Source organism: Quercus lobata, chromosome 8 (assembly GCF_001633185.2).
Source record: "Quercus lobata isolate SW786 chromosome 8, ValleyOak3.0 Primary Assembly, whole genome shotgun sequence".
Taxonomy (NCBI): Eukaryota; Viridiplantae; Streptophyta; class Magnoliopsida; order Fagales; family Fagaceae; genus Quercus; species Quercus lobata.
The window spans coordinates 9,710,058-9,729,110 of NC_044911.1; the positions used below are offsets into that span (position 1 = coordinate 9,710,058).

The following is a 19,053-nucleotide window of genomic DNA, read 5'->3' on the forward strand; positions in this document are numbered from 1 at the left end:
ACACACACATACAAGGGGAGAGGGGAAAAGATTTTAAAGAAACTAACCCACTGTTTTTTCCACTCCCCACCAACTTATATTCCTCTTCAATGATTATTAAGGAGACGGACGGTGGATGTTGGGGGAATTAATTAAAATGAGTTGACATAACAAATACTAATTACATAATAATGATGTGAGAGGTAGTCTTTTGCTGACCGTTAGATTTAATGAGAATCAATGGTTTAAAATAGGTGTAACTTTAGTCTCTCTCTCTCTCTCTCACACACACACACACACACACACACACACACACACACATATATATATATATATATATTCTATTTCTCTTCAATGATTATTAAGGAGACAAACGGTGGATGTTGGGGGATTTAATGAAAATGAGTTGACATACCAAATACTAATTACATAATAATGATGTGAGAGGTAGTCTTTTGTTGACCATTAGATTTAATAAGAATCAACGGTTTAAAATATGACTAAAGTTACACCTATTTTAAACTGTTGATTCTCATTAAATCTAACGGTCAACAAATGACTACCTCTCACATCATTATTATGTAATTAGTATTTACTATGTCAACTCATTTTCATTAAATCCCCCAACATCCACTGTTTGTCTCCTTAATTAATATATATATATATATATATATATATATAAGGTAGGATTCAAGTTTTACCTGGTGTAATTTTAAGTAATGTTACACCACTCAATATTTTTTAATTGAATACAAATTTTAACAAATCTATCATTAGATTACATTATCTTCATATGTTCTCCATGCTTGCAAAATTTCAAGATGATCAAAGATTAATAGTCATGTCATCAATCAATTTTTTAAATTCAAGTTTTTGTAGTTTAAAATAATGCATAAAAGATGAGTTTATAGATCAAATGGTAAATAATATCCAATTGACATGAAAATTGGCATTATTGTTAAGAACATATAGAACATGTAATTTAACGGTGAGATTTTCAAAATATGAATTCTATAACAAGTTATTGGGTAGTGTAACATTGCTTAGAGTTGTACTGGATGTAACTTGAACCAAACTCATATATATATATATATATATATATTAAGGAGATGGACGATGGATGTTGGGGGATTTAATTAAAATGATTTATATATATATATATATATATATATATATATATATATTAAGGAGACAAACGGTGGATGTTGGGGGATTTAATTAAAATGAGTTGACATAGCAAATACTAATTACATAATAATGATGTGAGAGGTAGTCTTTTGTTGAGCGTTAGATTTAATGAGAATCAACGGTTTAAAATAGGTGTAACTTTAGTTGTGTGTGTGTATATATATATATATATTCTATTCCTCTTCAATGATTATTAAGGAGATAGACGGTGGATGTTAGGGGATTTAATTAAAATGAGTTGACATAGCAAATACTAATTACATAATAATGATGTGAGAGGTAGTCTTTTGTTGACCGTTAGATTTAATGAGAATCAATGGTTTAAAATGGGTGTAACTTTAGTCATATAAATATATGAGAGATGCTACGTCTACAACATTTTTACAATAAATCACAGGTAGTTAGTTATTATTGGTTCAAATTTGAAACTAACACTAAGATTACTTTTTTGCTCCAACAATAACAACCAGTAACAACTTGCCACTTAGGATTTGTTGTAAAAATGTTGTAGACATATCATTTCTCTCTCTCTCTATATATATATATATATATATTCTATTTCTCTTCAATGATTATTAAGGAGACAGATGGTGGATGTTGGGGGATTTAATTAAAATGAGTTGACATACCAAATACTAATTACATAATAATGATTTGAGAGGTAGTCTTTTGCTGACCACGGTTTAAAATAGGTGTAACTTTAGTCTCACACACACACACACACATATATATAACATACTCATTTTTCAAAACATCACACATCAAATTATCTATTTTATACTACATTTCATTAAAATATTAAATTTTTGTGTTTTTAAAAAATTGATTCTCTTTCTTCACATGCAATAATCACCATTTGCTTTTTACGTTCATTCTTGGGTTGCATTAAAAAAAAATTTAAGTGCAAAATCAATAGAGTTAGCGTAAATTTACTCGAATATTATTGGAAATTGATAAATTTACACAATTATACACTCACTTATATGAGTCATTTTTAGAAAATTTAAACAATTATACACCCACACTAATGTCAGTGCTCCAGGGCCTGTTTGGTAGAAGAGTCCAAACAACAGTTTTCAGTATTTAAACACTAAAAATTGTGGGCCAAAAAAAAAAAAAAAAAAACACATTTGGTAGGGGATTTCATTTAAGTGTTTGAGTTACCCTTCTCATATTAGAATGTTTGAATATTGAATTTAAAGAACTCCTCCTACCAGTTTTCAATTTTCAAATTGTAAAGTTGTGATTTACAATTATATTTTATGTTGACTTTAATTCCATGTCAAATTTGATTGTAATTTTGTTCAATCATTTCCCTGTATTTTTTTGTGGGATTTAATGTAAGGGCTAAGTGTGAGAGTTTGGTCAAAATCTGTGAAGAAGGTGAATTTGCGTTTGACTTGTGAGTGTCAACCTATGAAAGGTCAAGTGAGAAGCATATGTTGGAATCTGAATAGTCTCATGCTAGATTGGATTTCGCGAGTCACTTCGCGACTTAGGCCAAGTCGCGAGTGACCCGTGAAACTCGCTGCCTGAACTTTTTAAGTGTGTTTTTTCTTATTCTTTTACCAACACTATATAAGCCCACATTACCCACGAAATTGTTAAGGAGTTTTTCTAGAGAACTTTTGAGAAAGAAAACCCTAGCTATACATTTGAGAGTTAGATATTGTAAACTCACAATCATCTACACCATTTCCCTTAAGTTTTAATTTCCTCTACTCTTACCTTTCCATTTTACATATCCTTGAGAAGTTCTTAACCCAAACACTTACCTCATCCAATTTAAGTGTTAAAAGAAGTTTTGGTGCGTATGGGAAGCATTGGAAGAAGCCATTGATTGGCAGATGTAATTTGGAGCTAATTGCGAGATTCGGATAACTAGTGAAGACATGACTCTGTGAAGCCCATTGGTAGTTGGAACTTGGAGGGACATTAGGTAGATTAGGCTTGAAGGGTCTTTTTGATATTTGTGTACTCCAACTTTATTCACTAGTGGATCGATATCGGCTTAGAGGACCGCAGAGAGGTTTTTCACTGAGTACTTCGGTTTCTTCTTTGATAACACGTCTCGGTGTTATCTTGTGTTTGCATCTCTCTTCCCTTACTCTTTAAGCTTTATTATTGTTGTTGCTTGCTTGTGGTTATGACTTAGAGAGTAGTTTTGGTTATTGCGTAACATTTACTTTTGTTCCGCACTTAGATAAGTTAGAATAAAAACAATTTAGCCGTAAGTTTAAAATTGGGGGTCTAAACAAGTTATAGTGTTTTACACTATTTAAGCTTTCACAAATAACAGTGCTCAATGGCACTTCTATAAATACGTTAAAAACCATGTAGGTCCCAGCTGATTAGACCACACGAGGGAACTTTATCTCTCTTCAAATAAAATAATAATACTTTTATTGTACTTGTCAACTTAAAAAAAAAAAAAAAAAAAAAAAAAAAAAAAAAAAAAAAAAAAAAAAAAAAAACACATACACGTACCAAATACACAACTATGTTTTTTCACAATTTAAAATATGTTATTTGAAACATAGAAACAAACACATTTTTTGTATTATGAATACTTTAAACATGTATTTTCATAATATTTTTTAAACCATAGTTTTGACATCATTTTGAATAATAATACTTGAAATCTATTACCAAACAGGCCCCTAACAACTTAAAAGCTTACGAGGTAATTTAACAAAAAATCAACTTTTTAGCTTTATATATGTTATATATTATAGATGAGAATATCTATTTTATAGTCTAAGGTTTTATGTTTTGTATTTACTATATATATAGTGTCGTATCAATTAAATTTTTTAATAATATGATAAAATATATTTTACATTTGAAAATATTAACAATCACAATGAAATAATTTGGGGTGGTGGTACGTTATAGTCAGGGGGTTCAAATGAACCCCCTGGCTTGAAATTTTATATATATATATATATATATATATATATATAATATTTAAAAAAAAAAATTGTTTTGAACCCCCTGCAATACAAATTTGCACACCCTCGCCATGAACCTGACCCCTTCCTCTTTTTTAAAATCCCAACTTAAACTCCGAAAAAAAAAATGTCCAACAAAAAATTTTGGTCTTTAATCTTAGAAATAAAAAACTCATAAATCAAATTTTAAAAAATCATAAATTAGAAAAAAAGGGCAAATAAAACTTAAGAATTTGCAGCTACCTAACCTTCAAAATCTATCACTATCCTTCTTTACTCTCTAAACCCAAAGGAAAAGGAAAAAGGTTGCATCTGCTTCACACACACAAAATTTGCCGCTGCATAGCCCCCACGATCTGCTGTCGCCACCGCTGCTTGGTTTGCCTTCTACCGCCGCTTGGTCCGCCGTCGCTTGATCTGGTTTTTCAGCTCACTCTTTCTCTCTTTCTTTCACTGTGAGAGTGTGTTTATAGTGTTTTGATATATTCTTTCACTGAATCTATGTGAGTAAATCACTGTGCATGTGTGGAGTTATCTTTTGATTTTTTTTGGTTGAGTTTTGAATCTTTGACAGTGTGTGTGTCTGATTTTTGTTGTGAGTTTTGAGTCTCTCTGAGTCTGACAGTGTGTGTGGGCTTGTGGGGGGTTAATGGGTTATAATGTTTTGATTTTCTTTATATTGTTGCAGTGTTGCTGTAAATCAGTAAGTGGTTGTATTGGTTTGATATAAAGTTGAGCTATGAGTTGTCTTGTGCACTCGACTAAAATTTGTGATTTACTATTTAACTAAATTTGTGACTTATGTGTGGTATATTTATACTTTATTTGTTTTAATCTTATTTGTTTTACAGTAAAATATTTAATCAAAAACAAAATATTTTCAGTGAATCAAATCAACTAGTAAATTTATGTAAAATATTTTACCATTAAAATTTGGGTAAAACATTTAACATTTTCTTTCAAGCTCTCACGATACTCCATCAGACCTCACTCAGTCCCTCTCACGCTTTCTGCCTTCTCACTGTCAAGTTCTCCCTCCCACAAACCAGAGCCACCAAGCCACTCTCAGCTTCGTCGGCGCCACTTATCTCCGGCAGCTCTCATCGCTGGCTCCACCCTCTGCCATCGTTGCCTGACTCGCCTCCACACCTCCACCTACCGAGTTTGGTTCAGCCACTCAAACCCACCGATTCTTTTTATAATCTGACCATACACCAGCTCTTACTCCACCGATTCTCTTACCACCATCACACTGGCTCTACCTCCACCTTCATCAACTCACCCACCGGTTCTCAGATCTAGTTTTTTTTTACCACTACATGGGTTTATTGATTTGGGCCCTTTGGCTGGTTTTATGGGTTGTGGTGGGTGGCTGGGTATTTAAGTTGCAGTGGGTGGCTGCGTTTTTGGGTGGCTGAGATTTTAGTAGGTCCGTTGATGGCTGTGTTTTTGGTTGGCTGAGATGTTTGTAGGTTCGTTGATGGCTGAGTTTTTAGGTGGCTGGAATGGTTTTTGGGCCATGGTGAGGACTGGGTTTGTGGGTTATGGTGGGTGGTTGGCCGGCTTTGGCTTCTCTCTTTTTGTTTTTCATTCTCCAATTTGTGGATTTGAGTGGTCAGTGGAGTGTCGGGGTGGTGGTGGGTGGGTTTGTGCCGATCTAGTGGTGATTTGGGTGGTGGAGTAGTGGTGGTGGTTTGGTTTTGTGAGATTGTTTGTTTTTGAGCTAAAACGATAGAAAGTCTTTATTTAACTGAAAAAATTACATGTAAAACTAGTAACTAACAACTACATGGAATGGTGTCCCTAGAGAAAGCACCGAAATACAATGGAAAATCCAACCCCAGAAACATTATACTCAGCCCGTTCAAACCTGTGTAGCCATTTTTTTTTTGGTATGCCTCCAAAAAAACCCACGGACACTCTCAAGGATTGTCTTCGGGTGGACCTGGATTTGCTCAAAATTGTTTTGTGAGATTGTTAAAATTCTTTTAAAATTTGCAATTTTTTCTGCATTTTCAGGAATACATACCAAATACGTTAAAATGAAAATATTTTCAGTAAATTATTTTATATATAAAATATTTTATCTTTATAAATATTTTACGTCGGAACAAAAAGAGCGTTATTTTTGCTGAACATGACATGTGAGTGATTGTTGGCTATGTGACTTGGTGAATATATTAACACTAAAAGATAATAAAAATATAAAATATTTAAAGAATTGTAAATTTATAAATTAAAGAATTGTAAAAAAATCACTTAACAATAATAATTAATATATTTATTGTATTAAAAAAAATATGTCAAATGAATTTATAATCTTATTGACTCCTTTGGACAAAAATCCCAGAGCCGTACCTGTCAAATAAAGAACAAAAAAAAGAAAAAGAGAGGACAGGTTCAAGGTATTGTTTGGTATGGGATGTTTAAATATACTTGAGCAATGTTAAATATTGGCTGTTGGCAATAAGCAATCAATAAGTGTGGACACAAAAATTTTCAACTTTCACAATAATTGCCATAATTTGTTATAATTGATGCATTATAAAATTAGTCTTATTAGTGAAATTATATGAAATTGACGTTTTTTTTCTTTTCTTTTCTTTTTTTCAATCATATCTTTGTCTTGTTTCGAGCAAACTGTCACCTCCTAAGCAATAAGCTGATGATGGCATATGCATGAGATCATGATCCTAAAAACAAGATCACAGTGACGTATTACCTTCTCTATAATGACCTATTTGGATAGAGGAGAAGTGGAGGAAAGTAAAGTAGAGTTGAGTTGGCTAAAAATAAATTAAATTTGTACTAAATCTACTTTACTTTACTCCCCTTCCCTCCCTTACAATCCAAACCGGCCATAATTGATTATAAATACCTTCATAGCATTATACTCCAAATGCATGCGCTCAACACTGCATTACACTAAATCCAGCTCTCTAATTTCCTCCATCTCCAAGCAAGAAAGAACTTCTTGATTTTCTATTCCATAATGGAGGTTGAGAATAAAGAAATCCTAGACAATGAACCAAATTCGGTTAAGCTTAAATATGTGAAGCTAGGTTACCACTACTTAGTCTCCAACGCCATTTATCTTTTCCTCGTGCCACTCACTATAGCTTCCACTCATCTTTCTGTCGAACTCATCCATTTGTTCAATTATCTTAAGTTCAATCTCCTGTCAGTTACACTATGCACTGCGCTTGCAGTTTTCCTTGCAACCCTTCACCTCATGCGTCGTGCTAAACAAGTTTACTTGTTGAATTTCGTATGTTACAAGCCCGAACCAGGTCTAATGTGCAGCCTAGAAGCTTTTATGGAAGCATCTAAGCGTAATAGGAGTTTCTCTGAAGAAAGTTTGGCGTTTCAAAGGAAGATTTTGGAGAAGTCAGGGTATGGCCCGAAGACATATGTCTCCAAATCACTCTTAGATGTTCCAATGAACCAAACTTTCGAGGAAGCGAGGAAGGAAGCGGAGATGGTGATGTTTGGAGCAATTGACAAGTTGTTAGCAAAAACAAGGGTAAATGTTAAGGATATAGGGATTCTTATTGTGAATTCTAGTCTTTTCAATCCAACACCATCCTTATCAGCCATGATTGTGAATCGCTACAAGCTTAGAGGGAATATTTTGAGCTATAACCTTGGTGGGATGGGCTGAAGTGCTGGACTTATTTCAATAGACCTAGCCAAGCAGTTGTTACAGGTTTGTGTGCATGTTATGAAAAGGTTTGAGATAATTTTTATAGACCATAAATGTATGTGGTGCAGTAAGATGTTTGAGTATTAACCTCGTTGCCCTTTTATAGGGAAGAGAAGATAAAGATAACAAATTAGTTAGTACAAAAGATAAGGATAATCGAACAGTAGTTACCAGTCGGCCAGCTCTAACAAAGTAATGTAAATTTTACAAATTATTTTTTATTAAAGTAACTTTACTTCTTTGCAAAAGAATCTACGATAAATATAATTATAGATGTTAATAAGTATGGAAAACAGAAAAAAATTATTCTTGTCTATTAAGTGTTTATTTAAGTTGAAAAAGAAAAAGAGAGATATTACGTCTACAATATTTTTACAACATTTTTACAATAAATCACAGGTGGTTAGTTATTATTGGTTCAAATTTGAAACTAACACTAAAATTACTTTTTTGCCCTAACAATAACAACCGGTAACAACCTGCTACTTAAGATTTGTTGTAAAAATGTTGTAGAAATGTTATAGACATATTATTTCTCAAAAGAAAAACTTGAGTTCTATGATGCAAGAATATGTTTTTGTACTCTATTAATTGATCTAATCCAACTTTCTAAGCAAAAATTATTTAATGTGTTGTCTTTTAGTTAAAATAATACAAGCATCCAAAACTAGCCTAATTAATATTAATGCTAGTATAGCATTATAACATCTCTAACATCCTTAATTAAATAACGTAAATAAATTATTTTATTCTCATTGTGGAACAGGTGCAACCTAACTCCTATGCACTAATAGTAAGCATGGAAAGCATGACTCTCAACTGGTATTGCGGCAATAGCCGATCAATGCTCCTCTCAAATTGCCTATTCCGTCTAGGAGCAGCTGCAATCCTCTTATCAAACCGATCATCGGATCGCCGTCATTCAAAATACCAACTCATTCATACTCTACGTACTCACAAAGGTGCAGATGATAAATGTTACAATTGTGTTATTCAAAAGGAAGACATGGACAAAGAACTTGGCATTTCACTCTCCAAAGATATATTGACAGTGGCTGGTGAAACCCTTAAAAACAACATCACAACATTAGGGCCATTAGTCCTTCCCGTATCCGAACAAATCCTATTTTTTGTGAATTTAGTTGGAAGAAAGATATTTAAAATGAAGATAAAACAATACGTTCCAGATTTTAAGTTGGCTTTCGAGCACTTTTGTATACATGCAGGAGGGAGGGCAGTGTTAGATGAACTAGAGAAGAACCTTGGGCTGAGTGAATGGCATATGGAGCCCTCAAGAATGACCCTTTATAGGTTTGGGAATACTTCTAGTAGTTCCTTATGGTATGAACTAGCTTATTCTGAGGCCAAAGGGAGGATCAAGAAAGGTGATCGGGTGTGGCAGATTGCTTTTGGATCAGGATTCAAGTGTAATAGTGTTGTGTGGCATGCATTGCGAACCATCAATCCAACAATTGGATTAACCTAGGTAATTAGCCAAGTTGTTACTTAGTCCAATTAAACAAGTCTAGGTTATCACAATAATAAAGATCAAATCATGCAAAGCAGCGGAAAATAAATAACACAAGATATGATCACCCAGGAAAACCAAACCGGTAAAAAACTTGGGGAGGATTTAATCTAGCTATCCTCAAGGTAAAAAGCAAATCCACTAGAAAGAATCGAAGTTCATACAATAAGACTTACAAGCCCCCACGCTCGACTTCTTATTGCTACCAACCAGTAGAACTTACTGACACGACCACGTGCAAGCTCCGAATCCACGGACTCCTTCTTTCTTTGGCCTTTGCAAAACACAAACACCCCCATTTGTGACTTTGAGATTCCACTCAAAGGTTTAGCAACACAAACTCTCCTGTTTGTGACTCCAAGACCACCCTTGAAGGTTTAGATCATCAATACCTTTGATGACAAGAGAAGGCAGCAACTTCTACAATACCGGATCTTGAGATTCTTCAAAGAATAGCACCGGTAGAAGACATAAGAGAGATTTTTAGGAACAAAACCCTAAATACAAAAGAGGCACACTCTTTTCTCTCTGAAAAGCCACATAAAAACATGCTTAGGGTTTCCTTTATATACTGGGAGAAGTAGATTAGAAACCCTAATCCTAAATGGGCTAAAACTACTATTTGGGCTTAATTAAAATTCTACAGATACGACTTTCGATCGGTCGAGCCTGTCTTTCGATCGATCTAACCAGACAGATTATGAAATCTTCTTCCTGCAGCTTGTATGTTCTTGAATCTTGACTTGAATCACCTTGAGCATTGTCTAATAAAACCTATAGACTCTAAGATCTATATCTAGACAAGTTTGTGTTCACGATTTATCAATTGTTCTAAACATTTAGAACCTAACAAACTCCCCCTTTGGCAATTCGTGACAAAACTTTCATACAAAATGAAATGCTCAAATACAAGAACAACCCAATACAATAAAATGCCCAATTACATCACAAATCCTAATCTAAGACTCCTAACCTAGAAGTTGCAAGAAGAGGTAGAAAGTCTTGATCAGAATGCACCTGTCTTTCCTGAAACACTCAACAAACACATCACCGCATGTGTGGAAAGAAAGACATATAAATAATAATATGAAATAGAATATAAAAAACAAAAGTAAATTCTAACTCTCCCCCTAAGTTAGATACATCAAAAAGTTTTTATATTCTCCCCCTAAACAAAACAAACAGGTCATATATGTCTCCCCCTTTCTGTCACGTATTGACAAAGACTACCTAATCAGAAGGTAGACAAAAAACATACGCAACAAAGTAAGAGAAAATAGAGACAACTCCCCCTATGAAGAGCAACAACTCCCCCTATGAAGAGGGTTAAAAAAATTTCTCCCCCTATAAAAATAGGAAAAACAAAACAAGTTTTGGGAAAAACAGTTTTGGGGAAAAATAAAGGGGTTGGGGATAAATAAAAAGACACAAACCAAGTTTAAAAAAACAAAGTTGAGGATACACATGAAGAAAAAATATTCTCTCTTTCAATAAAATGCAAACATGGTACTATGTGACCCATAAACAGTTGCATGAGTAGAGAAAATATTTACACATTGATTATCCACCATATCTCTTAAGAAAAAAATTTTCTACAATTCACACATAAAAATAGCATATACTAGAAAGTACATAACTCAAAAATTAATCAATCAAATTTTAAATCAAGTTGAGTACCCAATTTAGCAAAGTGTACGTATGTTATGTGTGAAAACAATGAGAGATATGACTGCAAAACTGCAAGATGGATACAGAAAACAATGCAATGCATGTGAATCCTAAACATAAATGATGCATGGAAAAATCAACTTTTTTGAAAAATAGAACAATTTAATGCAGAAATTCCTCAAAGCACAATATTTCATGAATGAAATGCATAAGTATGAGATTAAAAGTTTTTCAAAAACACTTGAATTTAACCCAGATCTTCCAAAAGCAATTTTTTCAACCAATTGTCCTCAAAAACTCAAACATTGAGCACATTTTGCATCAAAATCAAGGAACTTTAATCTTAGATGGCCATAACAAGATCACACACAATATAATGTACCAAGTTTAGCAAAGAGTAACTTATGTAGTGTATGCAACTAGCAAAAGTTTGAGATACATGTGAGGTGATATATAAATAGAAATCAATCACAAAATCTACAAAATTCATCACATAGAATTTAAAAGAGACTATCACCTAAAGAGTTACATCATATAACTCCCACATCTCCTAGATCATAAGCTTGCAATCATGTAAGTTTCTTGAATTTATGCCTCATAATATACACACCAATTTTAAGTCATGTGATTTTGGCATCAAGTCTAATATTACACACCAATTTTAAGTATTTAAGCAATTTTAAACCGATGCTTCACCTTATGTTCTTTTTGTGCATGTGCTACACTTTCTCGAGCACAAAATCTTATGATATGCACTAAGGTGTTCATGATTGGCTAGTGAGCAGTGGTGAGATGGTTATTTATGCCTTTCTGTAAAGGTTCAAGTCCGACAGTCAAAGACATGTGACTTCAAGATCAAGACAAAGTGATCAAAACCATAAACATCTTTCCCACACAACATGCACTACAAAGCTCAAACTAGAAAAGTGCAATAAAAGCTCATCCAAGCTAAACAAGGTACATAAACATGTTATGTAAAGATAGTATGGCCAATCCTTAATTATAATCCAAGATGTGAAATATAAAACACAAAAATCTTTTTGGTTTTAAAAAATTTATGACCAAAAACAAAAAGCATACATTATGCTAAATGAACAATGCAAATGCAATGCATGACAGTGCTTAACTAAGCTATAAAGGGTACACAAACAAGAAATATTAATTTCTTAATTAACCCATGAGTACATGTACAAATTAGTATATACTCACACAAAATCAGAAATAGCTTAGCACTTATTTAACACATACTATTCAAATTTCTCCACAATGTCAAGCATGTTCTAAATCAAGATAAAGATATCATAACTCATGTAATCCTCAAGAAAAATAAAACTAGACACAAAATAAAATATTTTTGTCTTTTTGAAAATTTTTCAATATTTTTGGATTTTTTTTTTTATAAGAAAAACTAAAAAAAAAAAACAACAAATACAAAAAATGTCCACAAACAATTGAAAGAATTAAATAAGGGACAAGTCAGCAACACTCACCTTAGAGAATTTTTTCTCACCCATATAGCACGAGTCTTTGGCTTTGTAGGTGAAAATCCATGTGAAGCAGAGTGTATTTGAGGGATTACACCAATCTTCTGAGAAAGTGAAATCCTGCAAATTCCTTTCACAAGCCAACAAGCTCAAATTTTTCAAAAGAATATGAAACAATTTATATGGACTTATGGCAGGAGAAATATCGTCACATATCCTAGATTGAAACACTGAATGCTTAAATTTCAGTTTATGACAATTAGGACGAATGTGACCGGAGACACCACAAAAGTGACAAACAGGAACAAATTTAGGAACATCAGTATTCCTAATAACAAGTCTAGTCTCAGATTTTGGTTTTTGCCTCAACAAAGAACAATTTGGTCTAATATGACCAACAACACCACAAATGTGACAAGTAGGTACAAAAACAGATTTATTATGCTCTCTAACAGCAGGTTTAGACTTAGGTTTAGAAACTTCAGTATCAACATCAGAACTTTTACTTTTGTCTAACCTAGCAAAATAAGCATTTTCTTTATTATTCCTCTTGAAAGGAGGGATATAAACTTTGTCAGTTTTAGGCTTAAGAGAAACAGAAACACTTCTGTTATCAATAGCAGACTTGGTACAAGTCAAATTTTCAATTTTAGCTTTAGATTCAACTAACTCTTGTTCCAAGCTTTTCATCTTCTCATCTTGAGAGGAAATTTGATTTCTCAAAAATTCATTCTTTTTATTAGATTCGTCTAATCTAACAATCAATTCCTCTTTTTCAAGATTAGCCAATTTTAACTCTTCCTTGAATTTCTTAGCAATTTTCATAGATTTCAATAATTCCTTACGAAGAGTTTCACAGGCATCAATAAAATCAACAGAAGCATGAGCAGAAACATGATTAGAAAGATACTTCAAATTATCCATGACAACAGGGGTCAAGGATCAGTTCAGAGATCAAAAGATCTAAAACAAAAGAGCTACTCGCTCTGATACCACTTGTTAGTTTTTAGACCCTTTAAAACACAATTGGATTAACCTAGGTAATTAGCCAAGTTGTTACTTAGTCCAATTAAACAATTCTAGGTTATCACAATAATAAAGATCAAATCATGCAAAGCAGCGGAAAATAAATAACACAAGATATGATCACCCAGGTAAACCAAACCGGTAAAAAACCTGGGGAGGATTTAACCTAGCTATCCTCAAGGTAAAAAGCAAATCCACTAGAAAGAATCGAAGTTCATACTATAAGACTTACAAGCCCCCACGCTCGACTTCTTATTACTACCAACCAGTAGAACTTACTGACACGACCACGTGCAAGCTCCGAATCCACAGACTCCTTCTTTCTTTGGCCTTTGTAAAACACAAACACCCCCGTTTGTGACTTTGAGATCCCACTCAAAGGTTTAGCAACACAAACTCTCCTGTTTGTGACTCCAAGACCACCCTTGAAGGTTTAGATCATCAACATCTTTGATGACAAGAGAAGGCAGCAACTTCTACAATACCGGATCTTGAGATTCTTCAAGGAATAGCACCGGTAGAAGACATAAGAGAGATTTTTAGGAACAAAACCCTAAATACAAAAGAGGCACACTCTTTTCTCTCTGAAAAGCCACATAAAAACGTGCTTAGGTTTCCTTTATATACTGGGAGAAATAGATTAGAAACCCTAATCCTAAATGGGCTAGAACTGCTGTTTGGGCTTAATTAAAATTCTGTAGATACGACTTTCGATCAGTCGAGCCTGCCTTTCGATCGATCGAACCAGACAGATTATGAAATCTTCTTCCTGCAGCTTGTATGTTCTTGAATCTTGACTTGAATCACCTTAAGCATTGTCTAATAAAACCTATAGACTCTAAGATCTATATCTAGACAAGTTTGTGTTCACGATTGTTCTAAACATTTAGAACCTAACATTCCCATTTATGTTCCCAAAGTGGCAGCCATCGTTTCTTAAGACTTCTTTAAAATAGAAAGAATGAAGAAATAAAAAAGACTTCTTCTAGGTAGAAGAACATTCATAAATGTTTGTGTGTTTTTCTTTTGCTTTGGAATTTGCATGTCCATGATCTATAAAACATGAATAAATGTCTATGTATTAGCTAAGGCCTTATGTACTACAAGTGAAATTATAATAATGTTCTTGCTCTTTTTCCGTTAATTCCTCAATATTGCTAGTTGAGAGCTGTCTCCAATTTATTACTTGAAAATTATTTGAATTATTTATGAATTGAAAAAGTGAAAGAAGGGAAGAGAAGAAGTTATATATATATATATATATATATATATATATGTTGGATTCAAGTTATACTTGGTGTAATTCTAAATAATGTTACACCACTCAATATTTTTTAATTAGATGCGAATATTGACAAATCTACCGTTAGATTACATTATTTTCGTATATTCTTCATGCTTGAAAAATTTTAAGGTGATCAAAGATTAATAACCATGTCATCAATCAATTGTTAAAATTCAAATTTCTGTAGTTTAAAATAATGCATAAAAGATGAGTTTATAAATCAAATGGTAAATAGCATCCGATTGATATGAAAATTGGCATGCATGTTAAGAACATATAGAACATGTAATTCAACGGTTGGATTTTCAAAATATTAATTCAATAACAAGTTATTGGGTGATATAACATTGCTTAGAGTTACACCAGATATAACTTGAACTCAATCCTATATATATATGGTAGAGTTTAGACTGTCACATCATTCAAAATTTTGAATGACATGACACTAATACGTCTTTATATGTTTAATAATTAATTTGAATAATTAAATGCCATTTCAAGTAAAGAAGATTATAATATAGAGAACAACATTATTGAATACACACACACACACACACACACACATATATATATCAAAAGAATACGATGTATGTAAAAGTGGTCAAAAGACCATGGTACATGTAATGAGAAAGATATAACAAAACCTCACTACATCTTTCAAAACACTCTCCCCCAACAAGAAAACTACTCTCATATACAAAACTACTTCCCTTTTTTGTCACGAGTGACAAAGGGTGAATCATTGAGAGGTAGTCATTTCATCATCAGTCTCGGAGCAAGAAGCATCATCATCATCATCACCATCTCCACCATTCGAAGAAGATTTCTCAGTTAGCTCGGGTGAGGGAGAATGAGCAAAACCACCAAGGTGAGACTGGTGGCAAGCGATGCAACCAATCCTGGTGTTCATCTGACACATCTCATCAGAAAGATGGTTAAGATGACTACCAAAATTAGAACATATGAGCTGAAGCTGATCCATGATGGCAGTGAGAGAGACCTTGGCTCTAGAAGAAGAAGAGGAAGGAGCAGATGAGGAAAAGGGTCTAGAGGCTCCACACAAGCCCACTTTGCATCTAGTTGCGTGTCACTCCTCCGAATAGATTCCTTGCTAATGGCACCCATGGCATAGAAAGGAAAAGAGAGAGGATGCATGTGATAGCCGAGGAAAAGATAAGCTCATCACGTGTAGTAGTGTCTCGATAGATATCTATCATAGATTCTATCATGTGTGAAGGAAAATCTATAGAAAGATCTTCCATGAGAGAAAGAAGGAAACAAGCACGAGGCTCATTGATAGTGTTATAGTGAGACTATGATGTGAGAACAAAGGCCATCACCATATTAAGGATCCTTGGACCCTTAGCAAACTTAGTGATGGAGAAATTTAGAGTTTCTCCCCACACCATGGCCTTCTCACAGAAGAGTAAGGTCATCTCATCTCGAGAGACAGAACTGAGATGACGGTGACTAGGGTAATTAGGAGGATCAACCCTAGGAGCATGTAGTACCTCAGAAATGAACTCCAAGGTGACTACGATACGTATACCTCAGAATAAAGTAGTAAACCTAGGCAAAGAGGTATTGATGGCGTGCATGTTAGAGTAGAAATCCTAAATGAACACACCGGGACACCTCTTGGGTATCTCATATAAAGAAGCCCAACCCCGAGAGTTAAACGTACCAGGTAGCGGAGTGTCTAGAAAATCAGACAGAATGACCTAGCATTCTGAATGAATCTCCTGGTCAGAGAAGTTCTCAAAGAAGTCACCTCTGGCCTTCTCATCACGGAACCTTAAAGAGCCAAGAATACAAGGAGAAGAAGAAGAAAAACCACAATGTCTAATCGGGTTCTTTGAAGGAATAGACTTTTTAGGTGCAATAAGATGGAAACTAAATCAAAGAAAAGAAAAGAAATAGAGAAACATAACAGAAGATAAGGCACAAGATAGAAGAAAAGAACGAAGAGCAATGCATGATAATGCATGAACATGTTACGTGCAAAAGAAATTACTTCATGGGCAAAAACTCAATCCAAACTACAGCACTCACATTGGTTAATCAGGCACACAACCTAGAACGCATGAAAACATGATTATAATGCTAGAGAATGCATCACATGAGCATGTGAGAACAAATCAACAACACCCAACCCAAAATTTTTACAAATAACTCAAAAACCCAAAAATTTCCCTAAAACTTGAAAACCTAGGTCTAAATGCATAAAATGCATGAAGAAGGAGAGAGAAAAGAGATTTAAAACACTTACCAAGGGATTGAGGCTTAGATTAGGCCGAAAACTTGAGTGGGAGGAGGTTTTTGGTGAAAAGAAATGGTTTGGATCGAGAGAGAAGAGAGAGATCGAGATATTTGAGTTTGAGCAAAACTGGGTTAGACCTCAAATATATATATATATATATATATATAATGCAGCTCAATAGATCGAGAAGGTATTAAGAACAAATTCTCGATAGATTGAGAGGTATCGAGGAGGTATCGACGGCAAAAAGATCTCAATAGATCGAGAAGGTATTGAGCATCTATCAAGCAGACAGAGACTCCAAAGAATTGGCTCGATGGATCGAGCTATCTATCAAGAGGTATCGAGAATAAACCCAGAAATCTCGATAAAAGAGGCATGTATTGAGGTGCTATTGAGCTTCAATCAAGGAGGTACCCAGCATCTATCAAGAAGCTTGAAACAAGGTTTTTCAAGGAGGAGAAACAACACATGATGAAGGCAATCAAGAGAGACACCAAAACAAGCAACCAAGAAGTAAGTTGAGCAGTCAAACACATCATCAACTCTAGATGCAAAGCATTCCTAGATCAAAAACACACTAAACACATCTAACCAATTTTATTTTCAAAAACAAGTTTAAACAGTTTAGAAAGTATATACTACCTGATAGGCCAAAAACAAATTGACCCATTGTGATGAATTAATTGATTAATTAACCAATTTTATTAATTAATCAAATTAACATGCAATTGTATGTGGCAGCACAAACAAATCACCAATTAACTAAAGTATACAGCGGAAAATAAATTGACACGGTGATTTGTTTACAAATGAGGAAAACCTACATGGCAAAAACCCCACCGGGTGATTTTAAGGTCACCACTCCTGAGAATCCACTATTATCAAAACAAGCGATTACAAGTAAATGAATCTCAGTACCTTATACCAACTTACAGTTGAACCCTTACCCCAATACCCAATTGGACTTGTTTTGTAGTTACAATCTCCCATTTTCAATGCACGGATCCTAGTATGTGACTAACCAATTGTGTGGATCTCAGTACATGACTTCAATCACCAACTAGAGAAGGATGTTGGCTGCAAAGTTTTTCAATTCATCTAGACGATGAAGATCATGAAGTTGCTTGGTTACAAAACCCTATGGTGTACAAACACAACAGCTTTTTCAAGAATTAGGGCAAACTAGATTTCCGGTCACACTTTTCTTCACCCTTGTGAAATTTGCTCTTATGCAACTTGTGTCACCTTTTACGGCCCTTAAAATAATCTTTATATGTGTTTAGGGTTGTGAGAAAAAAAAGCTTAAACATACATTCATGGATTGGATGAAAAACAGTTCTGAAAAACTGAATTTTATAAACCTCGACAGATACCTATCTATCGAGAAGTTGTCGAGCCACGGGATTCAAACAGCTCTCAAAGCCTCGATAGATGCTAGTTGTCGAGCTTTAATGAGCAGCACTTTCACACTTAATTCTTGGACAGACTTGCATGACTTTAACACTTGAACTTGAAACCTTATTTCTTGAAGGATTAAACACATCGTAGATCTACCCAAATACAAGTAAAGTGCGTTTTGTCAAAGGATTAGCCAATTACATAAAATAGTGACATATGTTCCTAACATGTGAAACATATATGTCCTAACAATCTCCCCCTTTGGCAATCCGTGACAAAACCACAACAAACAAGTGAACATATGAGAGAAGTCATAAATCACTCAACTTTTACTCACTTGTTGAACACAATAAAATCTATCCTAACACAAACTCTTGAAAAACTTTGCAAGAAGAGAGTTTATGGTAAGTAGACTTTGATAACTAGTATTTTTGAAACACTTTAAACAAAACTCATCGCGGCATCTTAGTGTAAAACAGAAATAAAAGATTACATACAATTAATAAGAAACATGTGCATAAAAAAAGAAAAAAAAAAACAACACATGTAAATATAGGTGAAAGAACATACATCAATATAT

The 19,053-nt window shown here is 33.9% G+C and overlaps 1 pseudogene; it reads left to right on the top strand.

The window, feature by feature from the left end:
• The first annotated feature begins 7,110 nt into the window (after positions 1-7,110).
• Positions 7,111-15,666, top strand: LOC115956318 (annotated as a pseudogene).
• Positions 15,667-19,053: the final 3,387 nt, after the last annotated feature.